At 40.9% G+C, this 15,698-nt stretch overlaps 1 protein-coding gene and 1 pseudogene across 7 annotated transcripts in view; one reads left to right on the forward strand and one right to left on the reverse strand.

The window, feature by feature from the left end:
- Positions 1-10,355, reverse strand: part of LOC149251262 (pentatricopeptide repeat-containing protein At2g03880, mitochondrial pseudogene) — a 30,772-nt pseudogene extending 20,417 nt beyond the window's left edge.
- The window catches only part of LOC149251263 (translation initiation factor), a 169,602-nt gene continuing 159,003 nt past the window's right edge, over positions 5,100-15,698 (forward strand). For 2 of the 7 annotated variants that reach the window (XR_016266856.1, XM_089459318.1), the window contains exon 1: positions 5,102-6,153. The gene's annotated coding sequence lies outside the window, so the exon portion shown is untranslated. Of the gene's footprint in view, positions 6,154-15,698 lie in introns of all 7 variants that reach the window. The other 5 variants (XM_089459321.1, XM_089459323.1, XM_089459319.1 and 2 more) reach the window with 5 other exon arrangements.

Raw genomic sequence — 15,698 nt, forward strand, 5'->3', positions numbered from 1 at the left:
GCAGAGTCTTCCAGAGAGGGGCAGAAACGCACAAGGGAAGCTAACAAATTGTTGATGGATGCAAGAGAGAATGTGGGAGAGCCATCTTCTCAGCGTAGATAGAGGAGGTCACCAAAGTAGTACATTGGTTACATGGCCCTTGTTGGGGAATGTGTAGAGACCAAACCTTCTTCCTTTGAGGAAGCAATGCAACAACCAGTTTGGGTTGATGCTATGGTGGAGGAGTATGACTCCATAGTTCAGAATAGTGTTTGGGATGTTGTTCCAAGACCAGAGAACAAGTCAGTTGTGAGTTCCCATTGGATTTACAAGGTAAAGCAAGCTGCTGATGGTAGTGTGGAGAAACATAAGGCAAGGTTTGTTGCTCGTGGTTTCTCACAGGTCGAGGGGATCGACGATGATGAGACTTTTGCTCCTGTAGCAGGGTACTCATATTTCAGATCGATGTTGGCACTATCACCATAGATGGGTTGGAAGATCCATCAGATGGATGTGAAGACTGCATTCCTCAATGGCAAGATTGAGGAAGAGGTGTACATAGAGAAACTGGAAGGATTTGAGACCTTCGATCGTGAGTCGCATGTGTGCCGACTCAAGAGAGCTTTGTACGGGTTGAAGCAAGCACCTCGTGCTTGGTACACTAGGATCGACAACTACTTCACCGGGTTGGGCTTCACAAAGAGTGAAGCAGATGCGAACCTATACCACATCATGGTAGAAGGTAAGCCATTGATCATTGTTCTTTATGTTGATGATCTAATATTAACAGGTGATGATCAGTTAATCAAGTCCTGCAACGAGGACCTTGCAAGAGAGTTCGAGATGAAAGACATGAGTCTCATGCACTACTTTCTAGGCATGAAAGTGTGGCAGAAGGATGGGGAAGTGTTTGTGTCTCAAGGCAAGTATGCCAATGAGATACTCAGGAGATTCCACGTGGAGAAGTGCAAGCCCATGTAGACTCCTCTAGCAGGTAACTGGAGGAAGGAGGATGCTACTTCAGGTGAGGTAGTAGCTGCTACTGTGTATTGGCAGCTTGTGGGTTCACTGATGTACTTAGTGAACACATGACTAGATTTGTGCTTTGCGGTGAACCAGCTGAGTCAAGCTATGGTTCAACCTACCAAGCTGTTTTGGAAGGCAACGAAGCATGTTTTGAGATACCTCAGAGGCACATCTCAGTATGGATTATGGTATAGACGGTCAGAGGGAGTGAAGCTACAGGGATTCACAGATGTAGATTGGGTAGGGAGTCCATCAGATTGGAAGAGCACATCAGGAGGAATTTTCAACCTTGGTTTAGCTGCAGTTTCTTGGTACAACAGGAAACAGAGGTCAGTTGCACTTAGCTCAGCAGAGGCTGAATACATGGTTGCAAGTCAGGCAACATGTGAGGCCATTTGGATGCGGAACATTCTATTAGTTTTGTTTGATCAGAGGATGGATCCAACTATGATCTATTATGATAATCAGAGTTGTATCAAACTCTATGAGAATCCAGTATTTCATGACAGGTCTAAGCACATCGACATCCAGTACCATCATCTTCGAGACTGTGTGGTGAAGAGGATCATGTTGTTGCAGTATATTTCGACCGAGGAGCAAGATGCTGACATTTTGACTAAGGCATTGTCAAAGTGTAAATTCGAGTTCCATAGAGATAGGATCGGGGTGGCAGATAATCCCTTTCTTGTTGAGAGGGAGTGTTGAAAATAGCAACAAGAAATGCTAAAAAGAGAAAAGCTAAAAATAGCATTGTTATAGATAGCATTTCAGGATATATTCCAATTTTAATTTGTCCTTGAATTAAAATTGAGAATTAAAATTTGAATTTAGTCTCACCAGCTATTTGAAAAATAATTAATTAAATCATCTTGAGTTAATTAGTTGGTAAAATGCAAACATGAAGTCTTTGTGAAGACATGCAACAATTATCCCTTTGATTGAGGAAGTTATTCCTTAATTAAGGAGATAAGGATGAGTTGTATTTGAGTTGTAATTAGTTAGCTCAGTTAACTGAGTTCCAAATAGTTTGTGGAACTAATTGTGAGTTCACTCAGTTAATGCATGCATGCATGCAACTAGTGTTCTCTAGATAACTGAATATTCTCTCATAAATAACTCATGCACGTCAGTTCACACAGAGACCCAGTTGAGATTAAAGGCAGGGACAATGTACTATCATTTGCTAGAATATTCCCATGTGAATATCTCTTGCATGCAGAAGGAATTCATTCCTTGAGGATTGCGTAGTTTCTACAGAGGTCAGAGCAGTGTGAGGTGAGAATCACACAGGTTGTAGCTGGAGGACCAAGAGAAATCTGCGCAAGGAAATAGGAGGCTTGGAGGACTGAAGGAAGACATATGTGTTGTCTATTATGTCTATGAGCAACAACGAGGGATTGTATTGAGAGCTAGATAGCATGAGAGCTAAAGCTTTGTGCAATCATGAGATATTTCCACTTGTATGATAATACAGATAACGAGGTTTTTAGCTGAGGCTTTCCCCAGAGTATTTTTCTGTGTTTCATGTGTGATTGAATCTTCTTCTTTGTTATATGTGTTCTATTTGATCTTGCTCAAAATCGATTAAGCTTCTGCAAGTTTGATTGTAGAAGTAGATTAAGTATTTTGCTTTAGTACATTGCATAATCAGTTTAATCTACAGTGAGAATTTCTACAATATCATGTGATTTCATTTGTTATGTTCATATGTCTTTAATATAGATGCAATGACATTATAATATTATGATGATATTTCTTGATGTGATGGTATGGGGACATCTCAATCTACTATTGTTAGTATTTCTTATACCTTAGAGTTGTGATGACAAGTTTAGAAGGAAGGATGAAATTATAAATTATATGTCAACCACAAATGCTTGACTTGGTGACAGATGATATTCCTATCTTGGCGATAGATGCTTGCTTATGTGGCAGATGATATTCCTGTCTTGGTGTCATATGCCCTCCTTGGTGGCAATTGATGTCCCTGTCTTGGTGATAGATGCCTGCAGATAATGTTCCTGTCGCGGTGATAGATGTTTGCCTTGGTGGTAGATGATGTTCCTATCTCGGTGACAAATACCTTCCTCGGAGGCAAATGATATTCCTGTCTTGGTGAACGAAGCTTACAGATGATATACCTGTCTTGGCGACAAATCACTACCTAGGTGGTAGATGATGTTTGCCTATGATATTCTATCGGTGATAGAAGTCAGATGATACCTTCCTCGGAGGCAAATGATATTCCTATCTTGTAGATGCTTGGTGGCAGACCTGTCTTGGTGTCATATGCCCTCCTAATTGATGTCCCTGTCTTGGTGATAGATAGATAATGTTCCTGTCTTGGCGACAACATACAGGCTGACCTGTCTTGGTGAAATGATATTCCTATTTTGGTGATAGATGTTTGCCTTGGTGGGCAGATGATATTCCTATCTTGGTGATAGAAGTCTGCCTTGGTGGTAGATGATGTCCTTTATGTAATTTTCATTTTTTTGGTATTCCTTATGACATGGTTAGGATGGACTTTTAGAGTTGGAGGTAGATAGGTCACAGGTATAGGTTGGTGTCATCAGCAGGCCCAGGGGCTTTTGGAGGGGTTTTGAGGAGTTTCTATGAGGTCCGATGGCATTCGCTCGGTATATTCCATCATTCGCATAGTTTGCCTTTCGTTCTGCCGCATTTCGTCAACTTTCAGAAAACAAAGTTATTATTGGGCCCGACTCAATTAGTTACACTTAAGGTGACATTTAGGGAGGAATACTTGAGGAGACATGGTGGCCAATTTAGCCTTTTCCCGCATTAAAAAATATTTTAATTAAAATAAAAGAGGGGAAAATGCTCCATCATTAAAATAATAATAAAATACGAAGTTTTAGAGGGGTCCATCAGATCTATAAAAGAGGAGGAGGAGGCCATTGAAGGACATCTTGGATTTGATATTACTTCTTGTATGAGAGGTTAAGAACCCGGTTCTCTACTTTAGCAGTAGCCTGAGGACGGAATCCCTTAGATGATTCGGTGAGATTGAATGAGTACTCATCTCCTTTTAGTGAATTCATCCAGAATTCACGGGAGAGATCAATAGTGCAATTCAATTCAGTGTGGAAGGCCAACATAACAGTGCAATAGATTATCTTGGACACCATATTTTCATCTTAGCTATTTTGGTTGTATGTGCATGTAACTCCAATTTACTCATTATAATAAAAACCGAGAAATTTCCTGTTCATTGTGTTATTGGATTGCAGTGCTCTATTTGTTTTATTTTACATGGCAATCTTCTGTAAATAAAATGTTGATTGTACGGTAAAATTTTGAGTTGAGTAAATTTCGACAAATTTAGAAAAATATCCTATTTGGGACATTACAATGGTATCAGAGCTGTGTATCCTACCAATATGATGGTTTATTACAGAACAACCTTGGAGAAAATCAAGGGTTTCAGAAGAACTAGTTTTCAATTTTTTTATAGTGCCAAAGAGAGATCAAATCAATGCAGGCCAATGAAATTGTCACTCATTTATTAAATATTAAACAATTTCACTTTCAAATTGTTGAATGAAATTTTCGCTCAAAAATTAAAATTTAATAAATTATTAAATATTCAACAATTTCACTTTTAAATTGTTAAATAAAATTTTTGGTAAAAATTGAAATCTAATGACTTATTAAATATTCAACAATTTCACTTTCATATTGTTGAATGAAATTTTCCTAAAAATGAAATTTAATGAATTATTAAATATTCAACAATTTCACTTTCAAATTGTTGAATGAAATTTTTGCCCAAAAATGGAAATTTAATGAAGAGTGGCCAACTCATATTTTATAATTAGCATATTCTAATGTTATGGGGCCGATTATGTTTTGGTAATGGATTATTAAAAAAAGCCCGAAAAATCTCTTTATCCATGGGGCCGAAAAATTTATTTTAGCCGTGGAGCTGAATTGGTAAAGGGCCAAATTATTTTTAACCAAAAGGACCGAATCATATACAATTTAAGGGGCCCACTCTTATAAATTTTCAAGGGGCCATAGCACCAATAAAGTAGGCAAACTCTCATATTTTATTTTTTGAAGGTGATGAGCTTTATTACTAAAGGCCATAGAAACATCATTTGAAATTTGTGACGGTGAATTTTGGTGAGATGCCGTATTAAAATATGAAAGGCCAAACCAAATTATTGTGGAAGGGCCGATTATTGTTTGCAGGGAAAATTACTCTGAAGGGGCTGAAAATCAATTGCGAAAAGAGCCATCAAGAAAAGGTCGGATTTGCCTTTTGAACAGGGCTCTGTGTGACTGACGAATTCACTTCAACCTGTGCGTACTCCTATCGCAAGCCAGAATCAAGCTCCTTCAGATGTGTGGGACGTGTTTGGGCTGCCGCTGATGCTATACAGGCCGTGTGCAATCCTGACTAACCTAGAAGCTAGGCTCACCGTGAACGAGTTCCCCCTCTTGTTGTGGCTGAGCGCACCAAAGTCTGAAATCAGAGGTTCGAGTTGCCGAGACCCTTCTTGAACACTGTCATCCGAGGTTACTTGATGGCGGGATGAGTAAAATATGTTTAATGGGTTGAGCTGAACGTGTCATCCTTGCTGGAGTTTGACATCAGTGTTGGAGGTGCCGTGGATACCCATTCTTCTTTTAGCTGAACGCAGGCATCTATCCCTGTGCGAATTTATCAGTCCAAATGTTACACGATTTCCAGGGGACTCATTCGGCTGAGTTTGTTTGCAGGGGCTGATAATTAGGAGTTGATCCATGTTCCTAGAGTTGAATCTTGCTTGTATTACTGCTTTTGTATGACATTTCTGGTGGGCCGTATTACTTTGACTGGGTGAAATCCGCAATTCCTCCACAAACAGTGACACATTTGTGGGTAAATCTTGTGTCGCTAGGCATGAATACTTGCTGGGGCGTACACATTCATTCTCAGTCCAGGCGGATTGGTTGGCTGAAGCGTGTTATTTTGGGGAGGACAGATAAATGCACTTAGAAGGCTGGGCTGATCTCTGTTCGTTGACAGAGAACTGCTGGAATTCTGTGTAGATTTCGTGACTGAACACTTGCATCTCTTGAAGTAATTTGGTTCCCAGGTCGGCTACAAATCATCCACTTAAGGGGCTGAACTGTAACCAGGTTCCTGTTTAATTCTCTGCTATTTCATGCTTAAGACACCTCTGTAATTTTGATGCAAAACTGCTGAACTACACATCTAAAATGGTGCAACAATTTCCCTGAAATTTATGTTATTTGGTAGCTGCATAGAGACCGTCTCTGTTGATTAATGTTCCAGCTCTTACATAAAATTCTAGGACTGATATAATGACCCAGAAGTTTATGTCCTTAGCATGATAATGTCCTTTTTTGAATTACTATAGCCATCTTGTACGAGCCTTGTAATAATGGAATATTGAAAACATGTCATGCACTAAGACATCAGTCCCTCAATGGACCGCAATATAGATCAGAAAATGAAACTAGCCAACAAACCTTTCTCAAAAGAGATCAATACCATTCTTAACTATGAGTAGCCAAGAAATTTGTAGAAGGAACCGGAGATTGGACACAAAACCCTTGCAGTAGGGACAGATTTGAAGCACATGAGAGTCACATGGAAAACCCTTTTCAAACTAGATGAACTAGATGCACTCCTTTCCGAAGTGAAGTAGTTGGAAGCAAAGAAACTAATTTGGGCTCTAAAACCAGCTATGCTTGCTCTCATACAACACAAGTTCTTGGGGGGACTTTGTGAAAAGGTCAGACTTCTAGTTGCATCTTGTTTTAGTAACATTATGAGGTTGACTGCACCTATACCTCCTTATAGTGATGGCATAATGAGGAGAGTCTTCAGACTGATAGTAGAGACCTTTCAAGATTTGGATAATAGTGAGGGTCCTACTTTCGGGAAAAAGCTTGAGATTCTAAATGCCATGGCCCTGGTTAGATCTTATGACATCATGCTTGATTTGGGATGTGATGACTTGATCCATCACATGTTCCAATGTTTCTTTAGCATTAAGAAACATCACCCTGACACAGTCAAAGCAAACATGCTGTCCATTCTGTTTTCAGTTATGGGAGATCGTGATGCCATTTGTAGGGAGTTGTGGGCTAGATTGTTGACCATTTGGAGGAGAGAACAATTGGTTTCACCTGTTGCTTATGAACTGGCCGAAAGGTTGGTTGAGCAAAACATTGGGTTGTTCAGGAAATAGTTGACTAGGGAGGAACTACTTAGGTTTGGTGGATCATGCAGCAAGAATAAGCTGAGGAAGGTTCTTTGCTTCATTTGCAAGGGACCTTGGGGACTTGATCACTCATGCTTGAGTGACATTGAGGAGATGATAGAGGTAGAGCAGGAGGAGATTCCTTCTAAATCTCAGGTGAGGATTCTTCTTCTTTGGATGAGTCCATGGGTTCATACGAGGATGCCTTTGAGGAGCATGATTCATGTAGAGTTGTTGACAACAAGCCAGATTTATATGATGAGCAGTCAGTGGACCCTATGGGGGGCATTCAGGATGATGAGTCACCAATGATGAGTCAGCATGAACAACATATGGTGGAGCACGAGTCAGCTGAGGAGGAGGATGCACACAGTATGCATGATGAGCCTTTTGGGGATAGGAAGTTGGAGGTTCATATTGAGCCTGAGAGGATGCACACAGTATGCATGATGAGCCTTTTGGGGATAGGACGTTGGAGGTTCATATTGAGCCTGAGAGGATGCACACAGTATGCATGATGAGCCTTTTGGGGATAGGAAGTTGGAGGTTCATATTGAGCCTAAGAGGATGCACACAGTATGCCTGATGAGCCTTTTGGGGATAGGAAGTTGGAGGTTCATATTGAGCCTGAGATGGGGTCAGCCATCGATGAGGAGCAGGAAGATGTATAGACAACAAGCAGTGTGGCAGTATCTGCAGATACATGTCCTTAGGATAGGGTCTGATGGGATAGTTTTGTAGGAGGATAGTAGACGACAAGAGCGCGAAGTTCCCGATCAGAGGAGGGAGGTGCTGTTGGAGATGGTGGTGCATCCATCTTTGGGCCGACCCACTGATGAGGTGTAGGTAGATGCATGGGCAGCTGCTAGAGTTGCAGTACTTTTAGGGAGCAGTCCTCTCCAGGAGTACATAGATAGGGCTTGCAGCATAGTGTGGCCACTTGTACCCATTACAAGGAGAGAGGCAGGGTTTTCTCGATGGATATTGTTGATTAACCAGGCAGGGTTGCATGAGTGGGGCATGGTGCAACATAGGGGGCTTATCACATATACAGGTGCCTATGCATCCGATCCTTCCCATAGGATGGATTGGCGAGAGATCATGAGTTGGTATCCTTTTGATGGAGTATCAACCTTAGTTCGGGGCACAATACAACAGGGGTGTTTAGATGAGGGGGATACTACATGTTTCAGTGGGTAGTGGGATGTGGACCGACAGTGCATCAGTGTTTCAGTATCACGAGCCCAACATCAATAGAGTGGGGTTGACCTCGGCCTATGCTAGAGGTGGGATTTGAGAGAGTTGATGAGTTGGTATTCGCTTTATGGAGTAGTGGTTATAGTCGGAGACAGAGCACAGTCTGAGCCATGGGACTTGGGCGATGATTGACCATGGTGGCATTGGGATCCAAGGGTATTGGTTGATGACATGTATAGTCATTCGGGCATTGGGGGTCCCTTCATGATGGGTTGACAAAGAGGCAGAGCATCACCCAGTGGTTCATATGGGATCCGGGCACTGGGTCTCAGTTGCGTTGGGTCACCATAATGGTCCACAGGTTTGATTGCTTGAGGGCAAGGAATCTTGGGGCGGGAGGATTTGTAATGTTCCTTTTTTTGGTATTCCTTATGATATGGTTAGGATGAACTTTCAGAGTTGGAGGCAGACAGGTCACAGGTGCAGGTTGGTGTCATCAGCAGGCCCAGGGGCTTTTGGAGGGGTTTTTGTTGGACACCTAATCCTAAATGGGTTAGTGTGGAAGCTGAATAGACTAAGTAGTCCAAGAGACCTTGGGATGTGAAACCCAACGGTCACAACAATGTACTATAAATGTATATCAGTGGTTAATAAAAATTGTACTGCATGATTTATCTTTCATATCTCTCTTGCTGCCCATGTGTGTTTAACATGGTATCAGAGCAGGCGAATTTTGGCCCTGCTCATATTTGAGTCATTGTTTGCTTTGTGGAGTTACTGTTTGCTCTCTCTATAGTTCTGTCTGCCACACCTGCGCTGCCCTGACATATTCTATTTATGATTTTTTGCATACGCTCAGACTTCAAAACCGTTTCATATTCTCTGCAAACTCATCTCTGTCCATAACGCGCTGCCTTTCCAGCGCTGCCTCTGCTGCAAACTCACTATTGAAACGTTGAATGATGGCCTGACATGTTGCACAATACCCTGCTGGATATAAACCGGAGACCTTCTGCGTAATGGTGTGGCTGCTCTGCACAGTGGAAACGTGGTGACAACGGACACGGAAAGGACAGTAACGCACTCTGTTACTCGGTTGATGGCGAGTTTAACATTCGAGGATGGACAACATCAGTGTTGAAATTTCGAATGGTTGTTGAGTAACGTCTGCTGCTGGCTTACTATTCAAACAACAAATAACTTCAAACACTGTGGAATGGTATATTGAACTATGGTATAACGCTGTGGATTTATTTAATATTCCACGGCTCTCTTAATTTGCATATTAACGCTGTTTATATGGTATTAAACTGCCATTTTATTGAATGGCATTAAATTGCGTTGAATGGATTTTTTAACATAGCGTTCCTTGCTCATAATCGAATGGAGGTCTCAAACATGGGAGCTTGAGAATAATATTACAGTTGTAATTGAAGGTCACTTTTCCTTGAAGCAGCCCAGCTCCAAATCCGTCACCACCACTACTTCCACCAGTGGAAACCCCTTTCCATGAAGAGTTTCTGCCACTGTCTCCCATATCGGTTTGAGGATCTATGACATCGAGGCCAAGTCCTTGAGCCATAAACAACGGTGCCGTGGATATCTTCTCCTCTACACTTTCTGGTGTGTAAAGATTCGCATTATTTCTCCAGCTGCAATAAACTTGCCCCCATTGTGTGAATATGCCAGGCAAGTCAATGCGTTTGGGGTTCTAGAGGCCACAAGGAATCGGACTTGGTGATTTGCATCAACTTTGTACACGACAACGACACACCCAGCAAGATAGGCAAAATCTCCATTTGAAAAATTGAAAGCAAAGCCACTACAGTTTCTTGTTGTCAAACCTATAACCTTCTCCAATTCAAGCTTCCCACAAGGATCAACTCTCCGGGCTTTCTTCTTTAAAAGCCTCATTCTAAACTGTGAGGGTCTTACTCAGAGACGTGACCTGCGTGAGCATCGGATTTTAAAGAATATGCAATATAAGCAGCCTCTTGTCCGAAGAAAACATTTATTTGCGTGATACTAGCACGAGTTGGCCTGCAGAAAATGAAAGAACTATAAAAGGTGAAGACATTAAGGAGGACAGATTCAAAATAAATCTCTAGCAGAATCGAATGGACGGTTGTGGAGACTGTCAACAGAAGAAATTCTAAGGCCTCTGCGTGATTTAAATTGTAGGTCCGACTTGCCAAATTGTTTAACAAGACTTGAGACCTGGGCTCCATCACTCCCAGAACACCGGCCACCATTATGACATCTATGTAATTTCTGGCCACTGTGCCACCGGCCAGAAGGTGAGTAGTTGCTCCCCGCAGTTTTCCATCGCCGGCTCCTGTGTCTGCTCTAGATTCAGCAGATCCACATATACTGAAGTGCATATGGTATTAGTTGAATGCCTTTTGAATACCTTCGGTGAAGTTTTTTACATCATTGGGGGCATTTCCAATAAAAAAGGGGTTGAGATTCTTGGGTTTATTATTGAAGGAAGAGGTCGAGCTACCCTTGTGTATATTCGTGGAGTTTGAGCCATGTCTCCATTGCTGTTATTAGCAGAACCAAGACTGAACTTTCTCTCTTATTGGTTGAACGTGCTATCTCTCCCATCCCTTGCTGAAATATTACTGCGCAGGAGATAGATGGGCCATCTAGGCCACGCATTATCATTTTTTAATTTTCTCTGCTAGAATGAGAGGATTTATTGAAATCAACCTTTGCAACAACATCAAGAATGTGTCGTCCAGGAGCGTTTTCAAATCGATGGCGAGATTCGACCAAGAAATTTTGATATAAGTTTGGCCAGATGCTGTATAGTGGACCTAGATATTGTTTTGTTGGTGATATTAGGGGCGAAAACGTTGCAGCAGACAGAGGATGTTGTCTTAAGGTTTCAGAAACAGTCCTGTGAATTTTGATGGAAATCGACTTTGGAACTTTAAAAGCAATCGTTTAGTACAAAACTTCGCGGATTTTTTATTCTTTTTGCATTCCTGAGCTTCCAGAAGGGATATAGAGGCAAGTTCTATAAAGTTTGAAGGAATCAGCTACGTAACTTAATTTAAAAGTATTTGAAAGTCTAGTCAGACGTGACATTTCTACAGAATTTAAAGGACAGAATCTCTGAAAGTCTGGTATTGGACAATGTATTTCTCAAACTGATATTCTTCATTTTTGAAATCTTCAATAGCTGGGGTTTGTCTAGACTTGCTATAGTCTCCACTAGGATTGTTGAGTGTTCATTTCTTTGTTGAGACAATGACTAGAATTGATGTTACATTAAAGTTGTTAAATATCCTAATTCATTCCACTGTTGATGGAATCGTAAAAATTAGGTCCGATACACTTTCTGATATTAAAATTTGTTTGCAAAATGCACAAGATAAGATTGAATTTTTGCAGCTTGAATCTCAACTACAGCAGGAAGAATTACAGTAGTGGAGTCATCATTCTGAACCTGTTTCTGTTCAGAAGATTGAAATAGACTCCCATAAACAACAAGACAATAATGTTACAGTTCATTCAGGTTTAGTACCCAATAAAGCAACAAGGTTACATGCAGATGCAGAAACTCAGTCAGCGCTTCCCAAGCCCATCATCAGACCTTGGGAACAGCTTGTCCACAACAAGCACAGAACTGGTCTTGGATATGACAAGGACTTGTCCTTTCATATTCCAGACTATGCCAAGCCCATTCAGTTTCAGAGTGCTGGATTCATTCATGACAGTTCACCTGCTCCTCATGACAGTTCACCTCCAGCTGTTCCAGATTCTGCGCCTCTTCCACAGCAACAACAACAACAACAGATCGTGAAATGCCAACACTGTGACCGAGTTGGCCATTTGAAAGATCACTGTTTTGATCTTCATCCATGTAAGCACTGTCATAAAACCAATCATTCTTCACACAGATGCTTCAGAAACAAACGTCCTGCAAGAACAAAGATTCATCTTGGATGGATCGCTTCTTGGCAATGGGCATCAACAGCCAAGAAGATATTCCAAACACATGTCAGAACTTGTTCCAGAATATTGAACATTGTTGTAGTTGAATTTTCTCCATCCTCTCACCTTGTATCTGACAGGGGGGGAAATGATGGTCATCTACAAGCTTCAAAGCCACATCAAGCGAGCCTGAGCCACAACCTACCGTACCAGATTCAGAGTTGTAGCCAGAAGAAAAGATGCCCCTGAACATGCCTTCAGTTGGCAATCTGGGACACTTCCTCTAGCAGAAGACTTCAGCTTCTTGCTAGTTTTGGAAGAATTCCAAGAACAAAATTGAGAACACTTCCTCTAGCAGAAGACTCTAGCTTCTTGCTAGTTTTGGAAGAGTTCCAGGAATTGCATTAAGCATTCCAGAGTTGTTGGTTATCCTTAAACCATCACAGGTTGAGACTTCCCTTTTCAGGTTGAAGTTCTCCCTTTTATGCGGGGTGAGACCTCCCTTTCATGGTTGAAGGTTTCCCTCTTCAAAACAATAGGATCACTTCCTCTAGCAGAAGACTTCAGCTTCTTGCCAGTTTTGGAAGAGTTCCGGGAACTGCACTAAGCGTTCCAGTGTTGGTGGTCATCCTTAAACCACTACCCTTTATACCAACATTTCATAGAGCACATTCAGCCTAGTGCTGCCATGCATTTTTTGCACATTTTGTATTACAGCTCTCTTCTTGGACTCATACATAACCCTTCGGATTAAGGGGGGAATGTTGGACACCTAATCCTAAATGGGTTAGTGTGGAAGCTGAATATACTAAGTAGTCCAAGAGACCTTGGGATGTGAAACCCAATGGTCACAACAATGTACTATAAATGTATATCAGTTGTTAATAAAAATTGTACTGCATGATTTATCTTTCATATCTCTCTTGCTGTCCATGTGTGTTTAACAGTTTTGAGGAGTTTTTATGAGGTTCGATGACATTCGCTCAGTATATTCCATCATCCGCACAATTTGCCTTTCGTTCCGACACATTCTGACAACTTTTAGATATCATAGTTATTATTGGGCCTGACTTAATTAATTACACTTAAGGTGGCATCTTGGGAGGAATACTTGATAGAACACCTTAGTGTAATAGCTCTTGGGAATTTGAACGAGAAGACCTACATGATGGGATGATTAGATGTGAGTTTCAGTGACCTGAGGAGACATGGTGGCCAATTTACCCTTTTCCCGCATTAAAAAGAAATATTTTAATTAAAATAAAAGAGGGAAAAACGCTCCATGATTAAAATAAAATAAACTAGGAAGTTCTAGAGGGGTCCATCAGATCTATAAAAGAGGAGGAGGAGGCCATTGGAGGGCATCTCGGATTTCATATTACTTCTTATATGAGAGGTTAAGAACCCAGTTCTCTACTTTAGCAGTAGCCCCAGGATGGAAACCCTCGGGTGATTCAGTGAGATTGGGCGAGTACCCATCTCCTCTTGGTGAATTGGTGAATTCGTCCAGAATTCATAGGAGAGCTCAACAGTGCAATTCAGTTCAATTTGGAGGGTCAGTATAGCAGTGCAACAAATTATCTTGGAGGCCAGCTTTTCATCTCAGCTATTTTGGTTGTATGTGCATGTAACCCCAGTTTACCCATTATAATAAAAACTGAGAAATTTCCTGGTCATTGTGTTATTGGATTGCATGCTCTATTCATTTTATTTTACATGGCAATCTTCTGTTAATAAAATGTTGATTTTACGGTGAAATGTTGGCTTGAGTAAATTTCTGCAAATTTAGAAAAATATCCTGTTTGGGACATTACACCTTCTTTGTGACAGATGCTTGCTTCGGTGCTAGATGATATTATGGAATGATGAAGTGCATGATTAAGTTAAACTTCGGGATGAAGTTCATTGAAGTGGGGAAGTATGTCATGTCCCAAATCAATTAAACTAACAAGCTGCACAAGAAATAATGACATAGGGAAAGACACATAAAGGCATAGAGAAAGACAACTTAAGATAAAACTTAATTATTACAAGTGGAGTCTTGGGATCTAGTCCTTTATGATGGAAGTACACTATATAAGAAAGGGGGGAGTAAGAAGAGGGGGGTCTATTTTGGGCAAGAGGAAATACTTTGTTACGTCTGGTAATAATAGATTGAGGCCGAGGGTTGGTAGCTTGTTGAGCTAAGCCTATGTTTGGGAGGAGAGTTGTTCCCAATACCTTTGTTGTGGAGTTGCTGAAGTGCAGGAAGGAGCTGAAAATTCCAATTCTTCAGATAGAGGTACGCAACTTAGCCTTCTTCTTTTATGCTATTTGTGTGGATTCTTAGAGTTGGATGCAACTCTAACTATCATAGTAAATGATTGTGGGATCCAACTCTTGATCTGATAATCCTACAAGTAAGTTGTGAAGCTAGATGGCCTCACAACTAGTAGTATTGGCTGCCATGAACTCTACCTCTACTAAGCTAAGTGGCACAAAATGTTTAACTAGGATATCATTGTTGAACCCATGATAAAGTAGCACCTTGAGTTGTTAGTCCTTTATATTGCATTGACTACCCAATCTGATTATGTAAACCCTTACAATTTCACTTCACCATCTCTAGGATATCTTAGATTATACTCTAATGTGCCCTTCAAGTATATAAGCACATGTTTTGTTGTTACCTAATGCGCTTGTCTTGCCATCACCATGCCCTGACTCAAGGTGTTCACTGCCAAAACCTATATTTGGTCCAGTGTTGACCAAATTCATCAAGGAACCTATCATTTGACTATACTATGTGGGATTTATCAACTCTTAATTTGAAGTTGTCATTTTCTTCAAATGAATGAACAATACATGCCTATAGCCATAGATTTGTAGTTCTTCATTTAGGACCTCTTTAGGATCTCAACTACATACTTGCCTTGCCTAAGGAATATGTCCTTAATCTTTGCCAAAGCTTGACCCCCAAGAAGTAATGCATCATGCCAATGCCCTTCACCTCAAACTCAATATTCATATCTGCATTGTGCCCTGCAATGAGCGTCTTTCCGCCTCTAAGAAATGAGTTTACACACAACAACAAAATGAGCAGATTAGTCCCAACAAATATATACTATAAGATAGGATCCGTTTTACTTTTGGTGAAGCCCATATTTTACAAATAACCATATATCTTAGAATACCATGCTCTTGGTGCTTGCTTGAGTCCATACAAGGCCTTTTTAATCCTGCAAACATGGGACTCCTTTCTGTTTATCTCAAAGTCCTTAGGTTGCTCTACGTACACTTTTTCTTTAATGGTCCCATTAAGGAAAGCTATCTTCA

This window comes from Pinus tabuliformis, chromosome 7 (genome assembly GCF_031772625.1).
Source record: "Pinus tabuliformis cultivar Carrire ecotype Pingquan chromosome 7, CPIR1, whole genome shotgun sequence".
Classification (NCBI taxonomy): domain Eukaryota; kingdom Viridiplantae; phylum Streptophyta; class Pinopsida; order Pinales; family Pinaceae; genus Pinus; species Pinus tabuliformis.